Source organism: Thamnophis elegans, chromosome 4 (assembly GCF_009769535.1).
Source record: "Thamnophis elegans isolate rThaEle1 chromosome 4, rThaEle1.pri, whole genome shotgun sequence".
NCBI classification, from domain to species: domain Eukaryota; kingdom Metazoa; phylum Chordata; class Lepidosauria; order Squamata; family Colubridae; genus Thamnophis; species Thamnophis elegans.
In genome coordinates this window covers 36,509,677-36,525,972 of record NC_045544.1, presented here as the reverse complement: position 1 = coordinate 36,525,972, position 16,296 = coordinate 36,509,677, and the positions used below count along the sequence as shown (strand labels likewise).

General features: G+C 38.1%; 1 long non-coding RNA gene across 4 annotated transcripts in view; it reads right to left on the bottom strand.

Moving 5' to 3' along the window:
* The window catches only part of LOC116507954, a 77,907-nt gene extending 63,165 nt beyond the window's left edge, over positions 1 to 14,742 (bottom strand). For all 4 annotated transcript variants that reach the window (XR_004255253.1, XR_004255251.1, XR_004255252.1 and 1 more), the window contains exon 1: positions 14,659 to 14,742. This is a non-coding gene — a long non-coding RNA (uncharacterized LOC116507954). The remainder of the gene's footprint in view (positions 1 to 14,658) is intronic.
* Positions 14,743 to 16,296: the final 1,554 nt, after the last annotated feature.

The window sequence follows — 16,296 nt, the reverse complement described above, 5'->3', positions numbered from 1 at the left end:
ATATGCTTTCAAACTGCTAGGTTGGCAGAAGCTGGAAGAAGTAACAGGAGCTTACTCCATTATGCAGCGCTAGGGATTCAAATCACCGAACTGCCAACCTTTCTGATCGACAAGCTCAGTGTCTTAGCCACTGAGCCATGTGTCCCATTTTGAACATTTGGTGAGTTTTAATTCTCTGACACACACACAACAAATGCATTAAACCTATCTGAAGGCTTAACATATGTTCTTTTGACTCCAAATGGAAATAGACAGGTAGTTGAAGAGATTATATTTTAGTGGCAAAGTCTAATGGGAGTTTGCAGGCTGCCAGAAATATGCCTGGAAGCCATAAGTAGTGCAAGAACTCTGAGTTGTCTGTTGTTGTAACAGTGGAATCTGCTGAATACAAGGTCAGTTTTGTGGTTCATCACATCCACTGTGGCCTATTCATGGGCACTTCCCTGTGTAGCAGAAGTCTAATATCTAATCTTTTCAACCACAGATCTCAGAGAATGAACACAGGACCTTCTACAGATAAAGTACATGCTTTATTGCTCATCTGAAGTCATTCCCTAAGAAAAAATATATTTTAACACGATAAAACAGCCTTTTTCTACATGGTGCTTTTGAGATACACTCGGCAGAAATCCAGATCTTAGACATATCACTGCACGCTCTGATTAGCATTATCAGTTGCTCAGGCTAGCCAAAATAAATAAATCCATTATCGCAGGCTGATTATTAATATTGTCAACTGTCAGATTCCTTAAGCTTTAAGATCACAAGGTGCACTACAATAATACTCAAGCTTATTGCTCTTCAGAAATGTTGGGTGCTGCAAATCCCAGCATCCCTTTTTTCTTACTAATTGGGAATTTGAGGAGTTACAATCTCAAAACATATGGAGGGTAATAAGTTTGGAAAGAGCGTAGTATCAGTTCAAGCCTAGTTCACTTTTTTATTTCTTTGGCTATTCATACTATTTCATATTAAAAAACTATCTATCTGTTTATCTATCTCTATCTATCTATCTATCTATCTATCTATCTATCTATCTATCTATCTATCTATCTATCTATCTATTTATTAGATTTTTATTCCACCTTTATTACTTTAAGTAACTCAACGTGGTAAACATACATAATACTCCTGTTTTCCCCACAACAAGGTAGGAAAATGTTGGGGAGGAAGATTGGACTGAGAGAAAGTGACTAGCCCAAAGTCATCAGGCTGGTTTTTATATCTTGGCAGAACCACAATTCACTGTCTCCTTGATTGACATGGCTAAATAAGAAAAAATAAATTTCTTTACACAGTAACTTACTAGTCTAATCTCTCTGCTCAAGTGAAAGTTAATAGAATACTATATCTCATTAGGAATTAAAATGCAACATAGGAAGTCCATGTTGTTTCCACTTATATATTTTAACTAGACTGATAGTCTAATAGTTGTTCTCTCCCTATTGCCTCTTCGACTGCTTTCTCTTACGCTGCATTACGCTCGATCCCTTTAATTTATCCTAACTAGCACACATTGTTCCACATCACCACTACTTCAGTCCTAAAATCTGGCACTCAGATTAGCATGGAAACAATTTCATCCTTATGAACTCTTCTGATTCAGACTTTGAAAAGGCTATCTTGATGAACTGTCATCTTGGACTGCCAGTATGAATACTCTTGTGATGTGAACATGTGAAGCCATATACAATAAATAGATAGATAGATAGATAGATAGATAGATAGATAGATAGATAGATAGATAGATAGATAGATAGATAGATAAATATAATAAATAAATAAATAATATTGGATGAGGGCTAACTAGATAATGAGGAGCCAGAGCTTGACAGGATACTTAGCCCAAGAATATACCAAAAGCTATGAAGAGCAGAGCAGAAGTGGTCACCTTGGGAAGAGAGGACAGCAATTTTTCTGTGGTAGCAATTCTGGCTATAGAAAAGCAGCCTTTGTGTTCTCTTTCCTTTATTGCATAGATAGATTTTCTGTATTATGATCTCCACCTGACCTGCTCCTTCAGGCATTCCAATGGTGCACTCATCACTACTGCCACTGAGTATATTCACCTTGATGCTGGTCTTCCTCTTGTTTCTTTCTTCCAGCTTTCCCACATATAGAGCCTTCTCCAGAGAGCTATGCCTTTACCAATAAAGGAAACTATTTGTAGTTCAGGGTTGAAATGTCTTTGGTGCTCTTTGAGGGTGCCTGTTTTCTTGCAGATGTTTCATTACCTTAGCTAGGTAACATCATCAGTGCTGGTAAGGAGTGCTGTTTGCTGTCAGTTTATATTGGGGGTGGTCTTAGAGATTCCTTGGTTGGGCTGTTTACTGATGAATCTTTGGCAGTATCTTAATTGAGATATTGTTTACTTGTTGGTCTGAAGTTAACCTGGGAGTTAATCTATTACTGGTGGTGATGCTAGAGTCTTTTTTTTTGTTCTCTTTTGGGCTGGTTGGTTGTCTCTTTTGCATAATCTATAGATGTTGTTAATGTCTATGGGTCTATTGATGACTAATTTGTCAGGGTACCAGGCTTCTAGAAAATTTCGATTTGGCCTGGTCTAGGCTTTTTCCAAATGAAACTATGGCTAAATCTGTCTATATATTGTGAAATTAAAGAATTTTCATCATGTCTTCTGACTGCCAATTAGTGTTCATGGACGCATTGGGCCAGTCTTCTGTCTGTTTATCCTACATAGTGGTTGTTGTAGTTCTGAAATTGTATGTTGTAGATGACTCCTGTTTTCTGGGGTTGCTGGGTCTTTTGGTTTGCTTTGGAGCTATGCCTTTGCATACTGTGTCCAAAATAGGATAATATAAGCCTGGTTATTTGTGCCTTGAGTGAGAATTATAGGGTGATTGGTTCAATGATCCACTGGTTTGTTTTCTTGACTGTCCATGGTATTCTCAGGAATCTTCTCCAAACACCAAATTTCAGAGGCATCAATACTCTTCCTACTTTGCTTCTTCTAAAGTCCGTTTTGCACCATCATCTTAATTCTTATGGGACCTTCTGGTTCTAAACCTTTGGACTGCTTCAGATTGTTGTCATTTTTCTGCTTCTAAATAATTCTTATTAGCAGCATATGGATTCCTCAACATCCAAGGCTAGCAAAAAAAATGAACTTACTAAGACTTGCTTGCATGCCACCTAATAGTTCCTATATATCACTGGCTGATGTTAAAAGATTTACAACATGACAATTCTCAGACAGATTGTCAGACTTTCTGTTTGTATTGAGGTGTGTAGAACACTGATCCAAAGAGATCCCAGAGTGCTCAGCTTGAACCAGAGAGCGTCTCAATTACTGAGATGTGATCAAAAGATCAGCAGCTCACTGTGCCAGCAAAGCTACAAAGTCCTTTTACCTCTTCAATCAATACATTTTCCTGCAATCTGGCCATCATTTTATCATCTGTGCTACAAGTGGAAAGGCTTTCACCTGCATTCCCAATATATCTATAAATTGAAAACTTTCAGGCTGCATTTGACCTTGGTAAATACATAAAACTTTGGGGTTTTAAGAAAATAATGGGGCAATGTGAGTTAAATAAAAATGATAAAGGAGTCCCTGCAAATTTTATTTCGCCAGTTGTTGCCAACTGTAGAGGTGGTACTCATCTTCATTTCAAGGCCATTCAGCCAACACTGTCCAAAGACAACACAAAGAGCTGTTACCTTCCCACAGAACTTTCTGTGGAGATTCTTAGTCATCCAGATCATCATTCTCCCAAAGATGATTTTTTCAAATTATATGAAAAAGCACCTTTGGGATTTCCATAGAAGTGATACCTATTTATCTACTTGCATTTGCATGCTTTCAAACTGCTAGGTTGGCAGAAACTGGGGTGAGGACCAGGGCTCACCCCATTGTGTGGTGCTTGGATCTCGAACTTGGGCTTCTGGCTTTCCAGCCAACACACCCAGTGTCTTAATAATTGAACCACTGTGCCACCCTAATGTGAGTTAAGACTATCTAAATAGAGAGCTTCCTGATTTCAAATGTATATTTTCATGAAGTCAGAATACGGTAATTATTACATCTTTATGAAAAGTGAAAATATCCAGGATTTCTTTATGAAAAATAGCAGCTCTTGTGATATTAATTTCTCCAATTTTAAAGATTATCAGCCAGCATACATATTAACTTCAGTAATGCATTGAAATGAAAATTATATTGATTATCACTGTGGACTGAACTTGAGAGTTATTATTTAGCATGATTGAGCTCCTGGCAAGTTCTTGGCTCTAAGAACAGTAGGAGTTTGTTCATTTTTCCAGCGAAAGTGATTATACATATGTGGGTCTTATTGGGCAGATAATTAAATTTTGATTATCGATCTCATGAGAGGTGGATGCTCTGGAATAAGTCTTATTTAGAAATAGCTGTTAATCCTGTTAACAAATAGGCAAAAATGGGATAGTTACTTTTAATCAGATAATAAGCAGCAATATTTTTAAAACTACTGACATTTTACAAAAAGAATATAATTTGCCTAAAATAGCTGAGAGCCAAGATCCAATTTGGCATTGTAGTTAAGTCTAGCCTAATGGGGCTTACCAGTAGCTACAATGTCTATAGAGATTCTCAGTCATCCAGGTCCAATTGCCTCATGAAAAAGCACCTTTGGGACAACCATGACCTGGATGACTGAGAATCTCTACAGACATTGTAGTTAGGTCCTCAGGCTAGAAACAGGGAGAGTCAGTTTTAGTTCTCCCCCAGGCACCAGGCCAACTGGTTGGCCTTGGACCAGTCACTCTCTTTCAGCCCTAGGAAGCAGGCAATGGCAAACCATTTCTGAAAATGTTGCCAAGAAAACTGCAGGGACTTGTCCAGGCAACTGCTAGGAATCAAAACTGATCCAAAGAAGTGTGTGTGTGTGTGTGTGTGTGTGTGTGTGTGTACATACATACACAAGTAACCAGAGAAGTAATATATCATCTTGTTATCATAAGTATCCAAAGCACTTATTGTTTTTTTAATCAGCTTAAGTGCCCTTATAGCCTCTGAAACTCCAAAGGCATAGAATATATTGGGAAGGTTTTTGCTTAGCCTAAATCCAGTTTACTATAAATCATTATTCTTTTACAACAATGAATACATCAGAAATTTTAAAAAGAGAATTTGAATGTCCTATATTATCAAATAAATAGTTTCGGGTTTTTAGGATTATTAGATATGTTTTGTATGCTTTTAAAAAAATATATAATATTTTTGTAATGATTTTGTAAACCTTTTTACTGAGGTGGAGTCTGAGTGACTGAATGGATCTGAGCATTTACTGGCCAGAGCCCCATCTTTATAGAATGAATATTCTTTATTGAACATTTAAAAAATAATAAAAGATGTACAAACCAAATTGAAAAAGAGAGAGAAAGGGGAAAGGAAAAAATGGAAAGTGCAAGGAAAGAAAAAAAGATTATAAAGAAAAAAAATACTTCCAACCTTTATCACAACTAGTGCAGGCAAAATTAATGTCCTCCTATGCCCCTTATAAGGTTGCATGTATATGTCTCTTCTACCTATATCCCATCTTTTATCCATTCACAAATCCATTTATCATCAAATATCTCAATGCAGTTGTCAGCAAAAAAAAGTCTGTAACCTAAGCACACCTCAGATGGACATTGGTAATAATAGTTGCCAAGAGTCACTAGGAGGCCACCCTGAGTCACCTGGTGGAGTTGGGCAGCTATAGAAGTTGAATAAATAAATATTTTTTTAAAAAACCCACCAGAGGGTCACCATTCTCTCATAGAGCAGTTACCCAAGACTCAAATCCAGACGGACCAGTCCAAGCCCAGCCTGGATTAGCTATAGGAAAGCCTACAACTCAGTGCCATAGGCATGGATTTATATTATTAATAGGAAAATGATTTTTTTCTTGCTATTCTGAGGCCTGCAGCTAAGGAACAGGGAAGCTTGAGGAAGGAATCACTCAGAAGACACCACTGTCCCTTCTAATGTTAAGAACCCAACTATTTTATTTTGGTAAGACCTGCCTACAGCAGGATTTACAAGCACGTATTTCCAAGGAAGTGAATCTGAACTATCAAATTGTTTTTCCCTTATAGAAATTTAATCTCAATACTTTCACAAAAATCCCATCTTCACCAACTTTATCAGGCTAAGAACATTGCCAGAATCTATGTAACTTTTTACATTTCAGATCAGAGTGAGCTACACAGAAAATCAGTCTGCAGTTTCTCCTTTATTGGATGGCAGCAATCATTTAATACATCATTTTCAAATAAATCACTTTCTCCTGTGCCTAGCAGACCATGATGGAGATGGAAAATCCTTCCAATCTTAAAAATGTTAAAACTACACCAGAGTATCATTCAATCAAACGTCTGCACTTGCCCATCTGTCAAAAACATATTGGGAAAACCTGGTGCTCAGCTGAACCCAGTTACATAAAAGAGGTGCAAGAATTAATTTACTCTACTTGTATCTGAGGCCAGGTCGGATCTTCTGAACAATAGTCTTCCTCTGTTTTCAAAGCTCTTAAAAACATCTCTACAATCTTAAAATTGCCAAATTAAAATTGCCAATTTTGCTACCAATGTAATTAATATGAATCCCACGAAAGCACATTTTCCAAAGCGTAACTAATGTTGCAGGATCCAATCTGAGTCAGTCACCGGGAGTAGAGGTTTATTCTTCCAAGCTTTTGGATGTGCTAGAGCCCATCCTCAAGGAACTTCCCATTCTCCATAATGCATGCACACATTCTGGAGAGTGAAGAGATCACTGAGAATAAGCCCCAGGACAAGTCCAAAAGGCTGGAAGAAAAAAAAAAAACTCTGGTCCCCGTGACTGACTTAGATTAGATCCTGCAACATTATCCTGAGACATATATATTTGCTTTCATTTGCATAACTAATGTGACATCCATCTAAAGCAGGGGTATCAAACTCATATCATCACAGCGTCATCATGTGACATATCATGACTTTTTCCTACTTCGCTAAACTGGGAGTGTACGTGGCCCAGTGGTGGGATTCAAAAAAATGTACTACCGGTTCTGTGGGCGTGGCTTGGTGGGCATTGCATGGCTTGGTGAGCATGGCTTCGTGGGGGTGGCAGGGAAAAGATACTGTAAAATTTCTATTCCCACCCCACTCCAGGGGAAGGTTACTGCAAAATCCCCATTCTGTCTCGATCAGCTGGAGCTTGAGAGGCAGAGAATAGATGGGGCGGGGCAAGTCAGAGATGGTATTTACCGGTTCTTCATACTACTCAAAATTTCTGCTACTGTTCTCCAGTACTGGTCAGAGGCTGCTGAATACCACCTCTGGCATGGCCAGTGCATGACACATCCAGCCCACAAGTTTGACACCCCTGATCTAAAGGAAGGAAGGAGGGAGAGAGGGAAGGAGGGAAAGAGGGAGGGAGGAAGGAAGGAAGGAAGGAAAGAAGGAAAGAAGGAAAGAAGGAAAGAAGGAAAGAAGGAAAGAAGGAAGGAAGGATACTCTTAACACATGAATTTGTTCCCATGTTTTCATCTGTTTGATTACTAATATTTTTGAATGTTTGTATTCTGCAGACTATATGGTCAGTATGAGCGAGATGGCTTGATTTTTAATCTTGTATTGTATAACTTTGAAGTCAGGTATTGGATTAATGGTATTGGAAATATTCAAACTACTTTTGGTAGAAAGGATTTGCCCAGGCTTGGCATTATCTGCATCTGTAGCATTTTCCTCAATTAGATTCATTCATAGCTGCTATATTTAGAATACCAAACAGCACAACTTGTCCGATCTCACAATTAACTTTGCCCATATATTCTGTATTTCTATATTGTCGTATGTTATGCTTGTTCTATCTCTTTAGCATTCTCAGTTATGTCTTGCTTTGTTCTGAGCTTTGTTCTTTGTTCTTTCCCTTAACAGAGTATTAGTGTCAACAACAATGCACAGCCTTGACTGATATCTAATGGGTAAGATTCAGTGGATTGAGAAACACTGTAACTGTCACAGGAGACCTCCATTGTAATTGTTTATTTATCCAGAAAACCTGCAGGTTGTTTCAACTACAGTGTAGTAGCTCTGACTATGTGTATAATCTTTGGATCATTAGAAGCATTAGGGCTATCTTTTTGCCCTTTGCTATTTTGCTTGGCAAAGCCAGTAAAAAAATGATTTATTAGTTACTAGAACTTGAGATGTTATGCTCACAGATCATCTCAGGCTGATGTTTTCTGCATTTTCTCTTAATTTATGATGCATCAAAAGAAGAGCCTGATTTCCATAGTCCTGAAGTTAGGGTGAACTCAGTTGACATTTCACATATCATTACCAAAAATCAAGGTTGCTGTTATTCATATGTCCTTTAGTTTTCTTCTTCTCTGGTCATATTCTTAAACTACCATTTCTCAACTCATCTGGTGGGACATCAGGTTGAGAAAGACTATTCTGTATAGCTCATCTAACAGATTAACAGAGTTGGAAGGTACCTTGCAGGTCATTTAGTCCAACCCCCTCCCAAGCAGTAGACCCTACATCTCCCTATGCTAGATAATTTCTTTTCTTGGGCATCTGGATTTTGAAATGGCCAATTCATTTTAGATCATATTTGCAAGAGATACATTTTTATATGAGACCCAAACTGACAACAGATACATCTAACAATGTATTAAATAATTTCTTGTGTTCCATTTGGCTTCAAAATGTAAAATACATTTTAGACTGAGCATTATACTACTGGGTATTTCCTCCACGCTATTGCTAACTACATGAGCTCTTCATACCAAAACAATCAATAATACGAGAATATGAGAAAGTATATTACACACTGAATGTCTATTTCAATGACAGTCAGTACAGTGCAATAGTAAAGTCTAAGCCCAAATTGAAATCCACAGAAGTTTATATGCATGATATAACTTATATCCTATGCCTAACCTATCCCCATTGTGTTGTTGCTGTAGGAAAAAATTGAAGATGTGTGATGTTGTGGATAATGCTTTAAGTTCCTAAAAGACAGATGGGATATAAATCTAATGTATAAATCATGTAAATCCCAAGATTTAGATAAAGAATCATTTCTGAATAAGTATTGCTTAATAACTCTAGCCTCAAATGTGAATTCTAAGGCCTTGTGTAAAATAATAAAATAAGTAAAGGATTATTAGCGATTAGATGTTGTTTTTCTTTCTCTTCATGAGCTACAATAACTATAAAGAACTATAAAGTTCAATTCACATTGCAGACAAAAATGTTGTGCTGCAATAATCTAAATATTGGAATTTAAGAAATCGTCTGTATGGAACAGAATTACTCAGCCACCCTACCCAAGAAGCCGGAATGTTTATAAAGTGGAGATGGATAATGTAATATGGCTATCCCAAATGCCTAGTGATAAAATCTTTATAGTTTACCCAGACTTTGTGAGATTGCTATAAAACTTTTATTACTTACTGCTCATGTGAAATGAATGCATCAGTCACCAGTGGAAGAACCACATGTTTGTTCTTCAATTCTTTTGTGGATAACTGTCACAGCTGAAATGCTCTGTGCCATTTCATCTTATTAAATAAATCTCAAAAAAGCTTTAGACCCTGTTCATAATCATCTCATTGGGGAGAAAAATACATCAGTAATCATATGTGCAATGGAACCATTACCATCGCCATGCTTCTTTTATATATCTCCAAACTTTGAACAAAGTGTTAGATTTACATCACAGTTGTAAAGATATGGTTGAGGTTTAGGATGTTTTTGAGCATTGGATGAACAGGGGTACCATAGTCATACAGATGGTCCTTGACCTATGACCACAATTGACCCCAAAATTTATGTTGCTAAGCAAGGCAGTTGTTAAGTGAGTTTTGCCCCATTTTATGACCTGCTTTGTCACAGTTGTTAAGCAAGCCACTGCAATTGTTAAGTGAATCATGCAGTCATTAAAGCAAATCTGTCCTCCCCCATTGACTTCCCCTACTGATCGAAAACTGGGAAGGTCACAAATGACAATCACATAAGCATAGTATGGCACAATGGCAACCATTGTAAATACATGCCAGTTGCCAAACATTTGATTTTTATCATATGACATAGGGGTGCAGCAATGGTTTTAATTGTGCAAACTGGTCATAGACCACTTTTTTCAGTGCCATGACAACTTCAAATGGTCACTAAATGAATGCTGGGATTCAAAAAAAGTTACTACTGGTTCTGTGGCATGGCTTGGTGGGCGTGGCAGGGAAAGGATACTGCATATTCCCCATTTCCTACCAATCAGCTGGGACTCAGGAGGCAGAGAATAGATGTGGTATTTACCATTCTCCATACTACTCAAAATACCCGCTACCAGTTCTCCAGAACTGGACAGAACCTGCTGAATACCACCTCTGAATAAATGGCTGTAAATGAAAGACTACCTGTACATTGAAAATAGTGATATTACATTCTGAAGACCATGGTTTACAAAAGATGTAAGGAAACACCCTCACAAACCCTGTCAATTTTAAAAATTGTTTTAGATTTCTGCGCAAAATCTTATGAGAGTTAATGTGAGACTACTACAATCTCCCAAGCTTTGGTAATATAAGATTTTGATTACTTAATTTTAATTTAAAAAGTGCATTCGGTTATGTTTGTGGGCCTCTGGCTTGCATGCAGGTAAAGATAGACTGCCTAACTAACTTATCTGGCAGTCTATAGTTTTTTTTCACTGGCACTATCCTGATGTGCATGTAGAATGTTGGGAAATGCTAATACAAGACATGAGAAATCTTTGCTGCATGATAATCTGTCTGAGACTAATTCAGCTGAAAGAGTTGTGATCCCAAACACCCTTATGGCAAATTGTCTCCTTGATTCCTGATCATTACCTTTGATCCTTGGCCAACACTTTCCAACTGAGTACCTAATTGAGCATATTACTATAGTCATGAAGATAAATGAAGGCGCCTCAGGGTTGGTAAGTGAAAGAACTTCTAGGGTTTTTTTTTTTTTTAAAAGTCAAAAGATTCCTAAAACAGGACAACAATTACAAATTACTTTAGGAAATTGGATTCACTCATGGTTTTAAATTAATCAAATTCTGCATTTTACTGCAGTTCCAGCAAAGTACAAGCAACTGGAGACATGGCAAAATTGGACCCAAAGCTATTTCACTCAGAGAAGGGGGGAGTCTATAAAATTTCTAACATTCTATTAGGGATATGGAATATTTTGATTCAGTTAAAAGTAATATGGAAATCCAATATTATAGGCACTTTACCTCTGACTTCATAGCTAAATTGGCACAGAAAACAATGGAAAACAATTTCTGACAAAATTAGGAAAAACTGAACAGCAAGGAAATTCAGACTGATACTTTCCCACGTTTAGAATTAAATGTAGATAAAGAAATATGTGATATCCAATTGTTCATCTTGTAAAATTGTTCACTCTTTTTAAACTGACATTTTTATTAAAACAGGATAAATCATGGTTCAGGCCATTATAATGAGTCTAATCGATCCAAATGTTTCTTGATAGACCAAATGACACCTTGAAATATAAAGATGTAATAGTTTTCTTATTGGCTGTAGCTAGACAGGTAGTAATAAGACATTGAAATCCAGGAAAGGAAATTAATTCCATATGATGGAAAAATACTTTAATAAAGAAAGTGACAAATATGGCAATATCACAATAACAAAGAAAGTAATTTTAAACATATTAATAGGTGCAAAAAAGGCAGCTTGTCTGCCATCCACTTCTAGGTTTCTAGATAATCTAATTATTCAAGATTATATCTATTTGTGGTGGCAATGCAGAAAACCATTGTACTTCAAGGAGTTTAGTGACATATTTTGATTTCTTGCTTATATTAAGAAAAGATTAGAGATCATTCTGAACTAACCTGCTTGTTTTTCACTCTTGCTTGCTGAATAAAATGGGGGTGGGGGATATCTTCACGTAGCAATAAAGGTAAGTTTTCATCTGTGAAAGTCTCACACTTTCAAATCTTGTGCTACCTCTTCAAGGTTAGGTTTTTGTGACCATAGAGCAAGGCCTAATATTGATCTTTAAATTGGGAGCTTCTGCACTGAACTTCTGCACTATGAAAATTGACCACCCTTGGTATCTCTGCTGTCTGTTATTAAGGATTTCTTAATAGCATGTAAGAGATTTGGGTATCATCTTGCTTATTAGAACAACGTGCTTCATCTAGTCTGACTTTTTATGATCACTCGAGCAGAGTTAAGAAAGGGTTAAAAGCCTAAAAATTCCTGACATATCGTTCCTGGCATGTCGTTCTCCTGCCTCCTCCTGTAGAGGGTGCTTTTTTAGAGGCTTTTTTAAACAGTAAAAAGGGGGAAGGGAGAAGAAAAAGAAAAAGAAAGAAGGAAACTTATTTAGCAAAGGAGAAAAACAAATTCTGTCGCTTTAAATCGGAACTGAGCATGCCTGGCTGTGGAATTCTGGGAGTTGAAATCCACATGTCTAAAAAAATTGCTGCCTCACCAGCCATAAACCTCACCGCACATCACTAGTCTAAAAATACATTATCTACTAAAAATGTCATAGCTTCATCCAATGATTGAATTGGTGATAACAAGGTTGGTGATAACAACTTTATCATCAACAAAAAAAAGTTTAATCCTAAACTTTTAAAATCTATAGTCTTCCAACATCTAGCTCAGCACGTGTCTTCAATAAAGATTTTTGATAAAGGTTTTCCTTCCTACAAGGAAACCAGTGGTCTAATCCAACTAGTCGTTGAGCCAAACCTACAACAACTTGCTTGACGAATGCAACACTCTACAGTCTATTAAGTTGTTGTCTGAAAAGATTCAATATTTTATTATCAGTAGACTAAATAAAGACTTTAAAAGACTTGTGAAGCTGGGGCCTCCACATCAGAAATAAGTTTAACTTTGCTTTTTAACACTGAAGTCAAGAGGCAGGACCAGTAAGCAAGAAGCAGATTCATTTGCCAGATCTTTCTCTTTGCGAGTGCTTTTCCCTCTTATCATATAATTAGCAAAATAAAATAAGTAGAGATTTTCCTCATATGCGGGTCCACTCGTTCAATGAGACCTTGACTGAAAAAAATATTTTCAGAGGAGATATATTACAAAGCCAGAATACAAATGATTATGGCTCTCTTCCTTCCTACTCTTCCTCTTTCTTAATCATCATGGCTTGGAGTAGAGAATAGCAATGGCGCTTATATACCACTTTATGGTGTTTTACAGCCCTCAATTTACAGAGTCAGTATATTGCCCTCCCCCAACAACCTGGGTCCTCATTTTACCAACCTCGGAAGGATGGAGGGCTGAGTCAACCTTGAGCCACTCCTGGAGTGATCAGTGAGTTAGGCATGCAGTGCTGCATTCTAACCACTGTGCCACCATGGCTCAATGAAATGGTAAATGGTAAATTTATTTATAGGCCGCCCTTTTCCCTGGGGGGACTCAGGGCGGCTTACAACAGATAGGGGGGGAAGACACACAATGACATATATAAATAACATATAATTAAAATAAAAGCAACATTCATTCATCATTCGGGTGGGGACAGACTATAATCTTTAACCCCAGGCCTGATGGGATAGCCAGATCTTGAGGGCTGTGCGGAAGGTCTGGAGGGTGGTGAGGGTACGAATCTCCATGGGGAGATCGTTCCAAAGGGTCGGAGCTACTACTGAAAAGGCTCTCCTCCGCGTAGTTGCCAGTCGACACTGACTGGCAGATGGAACTCGGAGGAGGCCCAATCTGTGTGACCTAATAGGTCGCAGGGAGGTAATTGGCAGGAGGCGGTCTCTCAAGTACCCAGATCCACTACCATGGAGGGCTTTAAAGGTGGTAAGTAGTAAGTAAAGGTGGAAAGAATGACAGAACTAGTATCATCACATTACATTGCAAGCTCCACTACTTTTATCTGTGCATCAGGGAGTTGCACTCATGTATATAAGAAGCAGAACTTACATCACAATATCTCAACATTTGTAATCAATTATCAGTCTTAAACAACCATCCAATTCTGCAAATATGTCTGTAATTCAGTCTTACAAATCTCTCTCCGACCAAATGAAACAAAAATAAGCTTGGATTTTAACCCTCTCTTCAACCTACGCATACCAGTTCTGATCTGGGTTACGTTTTTTTCTATTTATCTTAACATAATGTAAAAACTAGGTATCAGTTTTATAACCAAACATTCCTGCACTAGGCTGCTTGATAGAAGCATTTTTAACCATTTTGCCTTTATATTTATGCATGTTTCTGCTTCCCCTATTTCTTTGGCAAAGCCCAAAATAACGATAAGTTGCAACTGACTTTTCCTGTTTGTGAAACCTTAACTAATTATTTTCCTCCAAAACAAGTTGCCAGTGACTTGTGGCACTGCCTTTTTTTTTTTTTTTTTTTTGCTTTGGGGTTACTGTCTTCTAGATGATATATTAACATTTGTTGCACAGTGCAGGAAATACCCTGCAGGTCCCTTCTTGCCTTATGAAAATCTTTCCTGTCTTTTCGAAATGTAGTCGGACCAGTCTGGCATTGATTGTACATCAATCCCTCCAGGCACTTTTTCGGAGCAAGAAGACTTTTCCAGACCACAGCAGAGAGAGTGGGGGGGGGGGGAGAGCAGCTCCTCATTAATCTCTGGGCATCTTAATTACATGAGAGAGAAGCACTTTGGACTCACCTTCACAGAGAGAGTAGGAGCCAGCCTGGAAATCACAATAAGCTGGTGAACTGAGATAAAATGATCAAGCTAAATTGTTCTTAGAAATTAATGATCAACTAAGAGGATTCTTATCTTTCCTAATGTATGGTATTTGCCTTTCTCCCCCTTCTCTCTCCTGGTTTGTGTGTAATTGTTCTGTTCTTCAGGTGGTTGATATTTATTGCTAGATCTATCCAGAGCAATTTGGCAAAAAGACCAGACAAAAACTGGAGCCAATTCTTCAGACTTCCTCAGACTGTGGGATGATCTCTGTCAGGCACTTCTTAAAATTGTCTTGTTCCAATCAGTCCCTTTGTCCCCTTTTTCTTTTTACTGTAATTGTATCCAGTTTAGTCCAGTTTTAATCAGATTATCTCCATTCATATCTGAAGCCCATAAGGTGGCTTCAGGCAAGTCAGCCCCTGTAAGTCTATACTATATTGGTTTATATCATAAACCTGCTGGATGAATTCTGTGACAGAATTGCTTCTACACTGTGTTCCAGCAGAAGTTCCTGTGAAAATTATGAGGCATACTGCAATTTAACTATTGCTACAATTTAATTTTGGTGCAATCTATATTTCAGGAGTGGGAAACTCACAGCTGTGCATTTAATTCTGAACAAACAACTCCCAGTAATTCCAACCAGGACAGCCAGTAATGAAAGTTGCTGAGAATTATAGTTTGGCCACATCTGGAGGACTACAATGTCTCTCCTCACTGCTACTGTTTAATTATGTGCCATGGGGTTAGTGTTGATTCTTTTAAGTAGACCTTCTCCAGGATGATCTGTCTGGAACCTGACCCTTTAGGTCTTCCAACAATGAAGTCATTGTTGCCTCCAACTTTTGCTTCTATAAAGTGTCACGGGGAAAACTGTTGTCTGCACAGTTCTGATCTTGTAGGTATTGACATGGTCACAGCATCTGGATATTTTTCCCAAGACTTGAATGGTTCCTATTGAGAGCCAGTTTGGTGTAGTAGTTAAGATTAGAAACTAGGAAGCCATGAGTTCTAGTCCCACCTTAGGCACAAAGTCAATTGGGTGATCTTAAGCCAATTACACTCTCTCACTTCTACGGTGAAGGCAATGGCAAACTACTTCTGAAAAACCTGGCCTAGAAAATTGCAGGGATTTGTCTGAGAAGTGAACATAGTGAAACGGAAGGGGAAACATAATATTTTTTTCTTGAATGCTGGTTCCTTTATTGTTGATAGTTAACTTTAGAAGTCAGAGCATTTAGCATTAGCATAGCATTTAGACTTATATACTACTTCGTAATGCTTTACAGCACAGAAACCGCTTTGGTCGCATTGACCGATGATCTCTGGAGAGCCAGAGATGGAGGACATTCCTCCATCCTGGTCCTCCTTGACCTCTCAGCGGCTTTCGATACCATCGACCATGGTATCCTTCTGCGACGACTGCGGGAGGTGGGAGCGGGAGGCACCGTGTTGCGGTGGTTCTCCTCCTACCTCTCGGACAGGTCGCAGTCGGTGTTAGTGGGGGGGCAGAGATCGTCCCCTAGGCCCCTAACATATGGGGTGCCTCAGGGCTCGGTCTTATCCCCCCTACTATTCAACATCTACATGAAACCGCTGGGAGAGATCATCCGC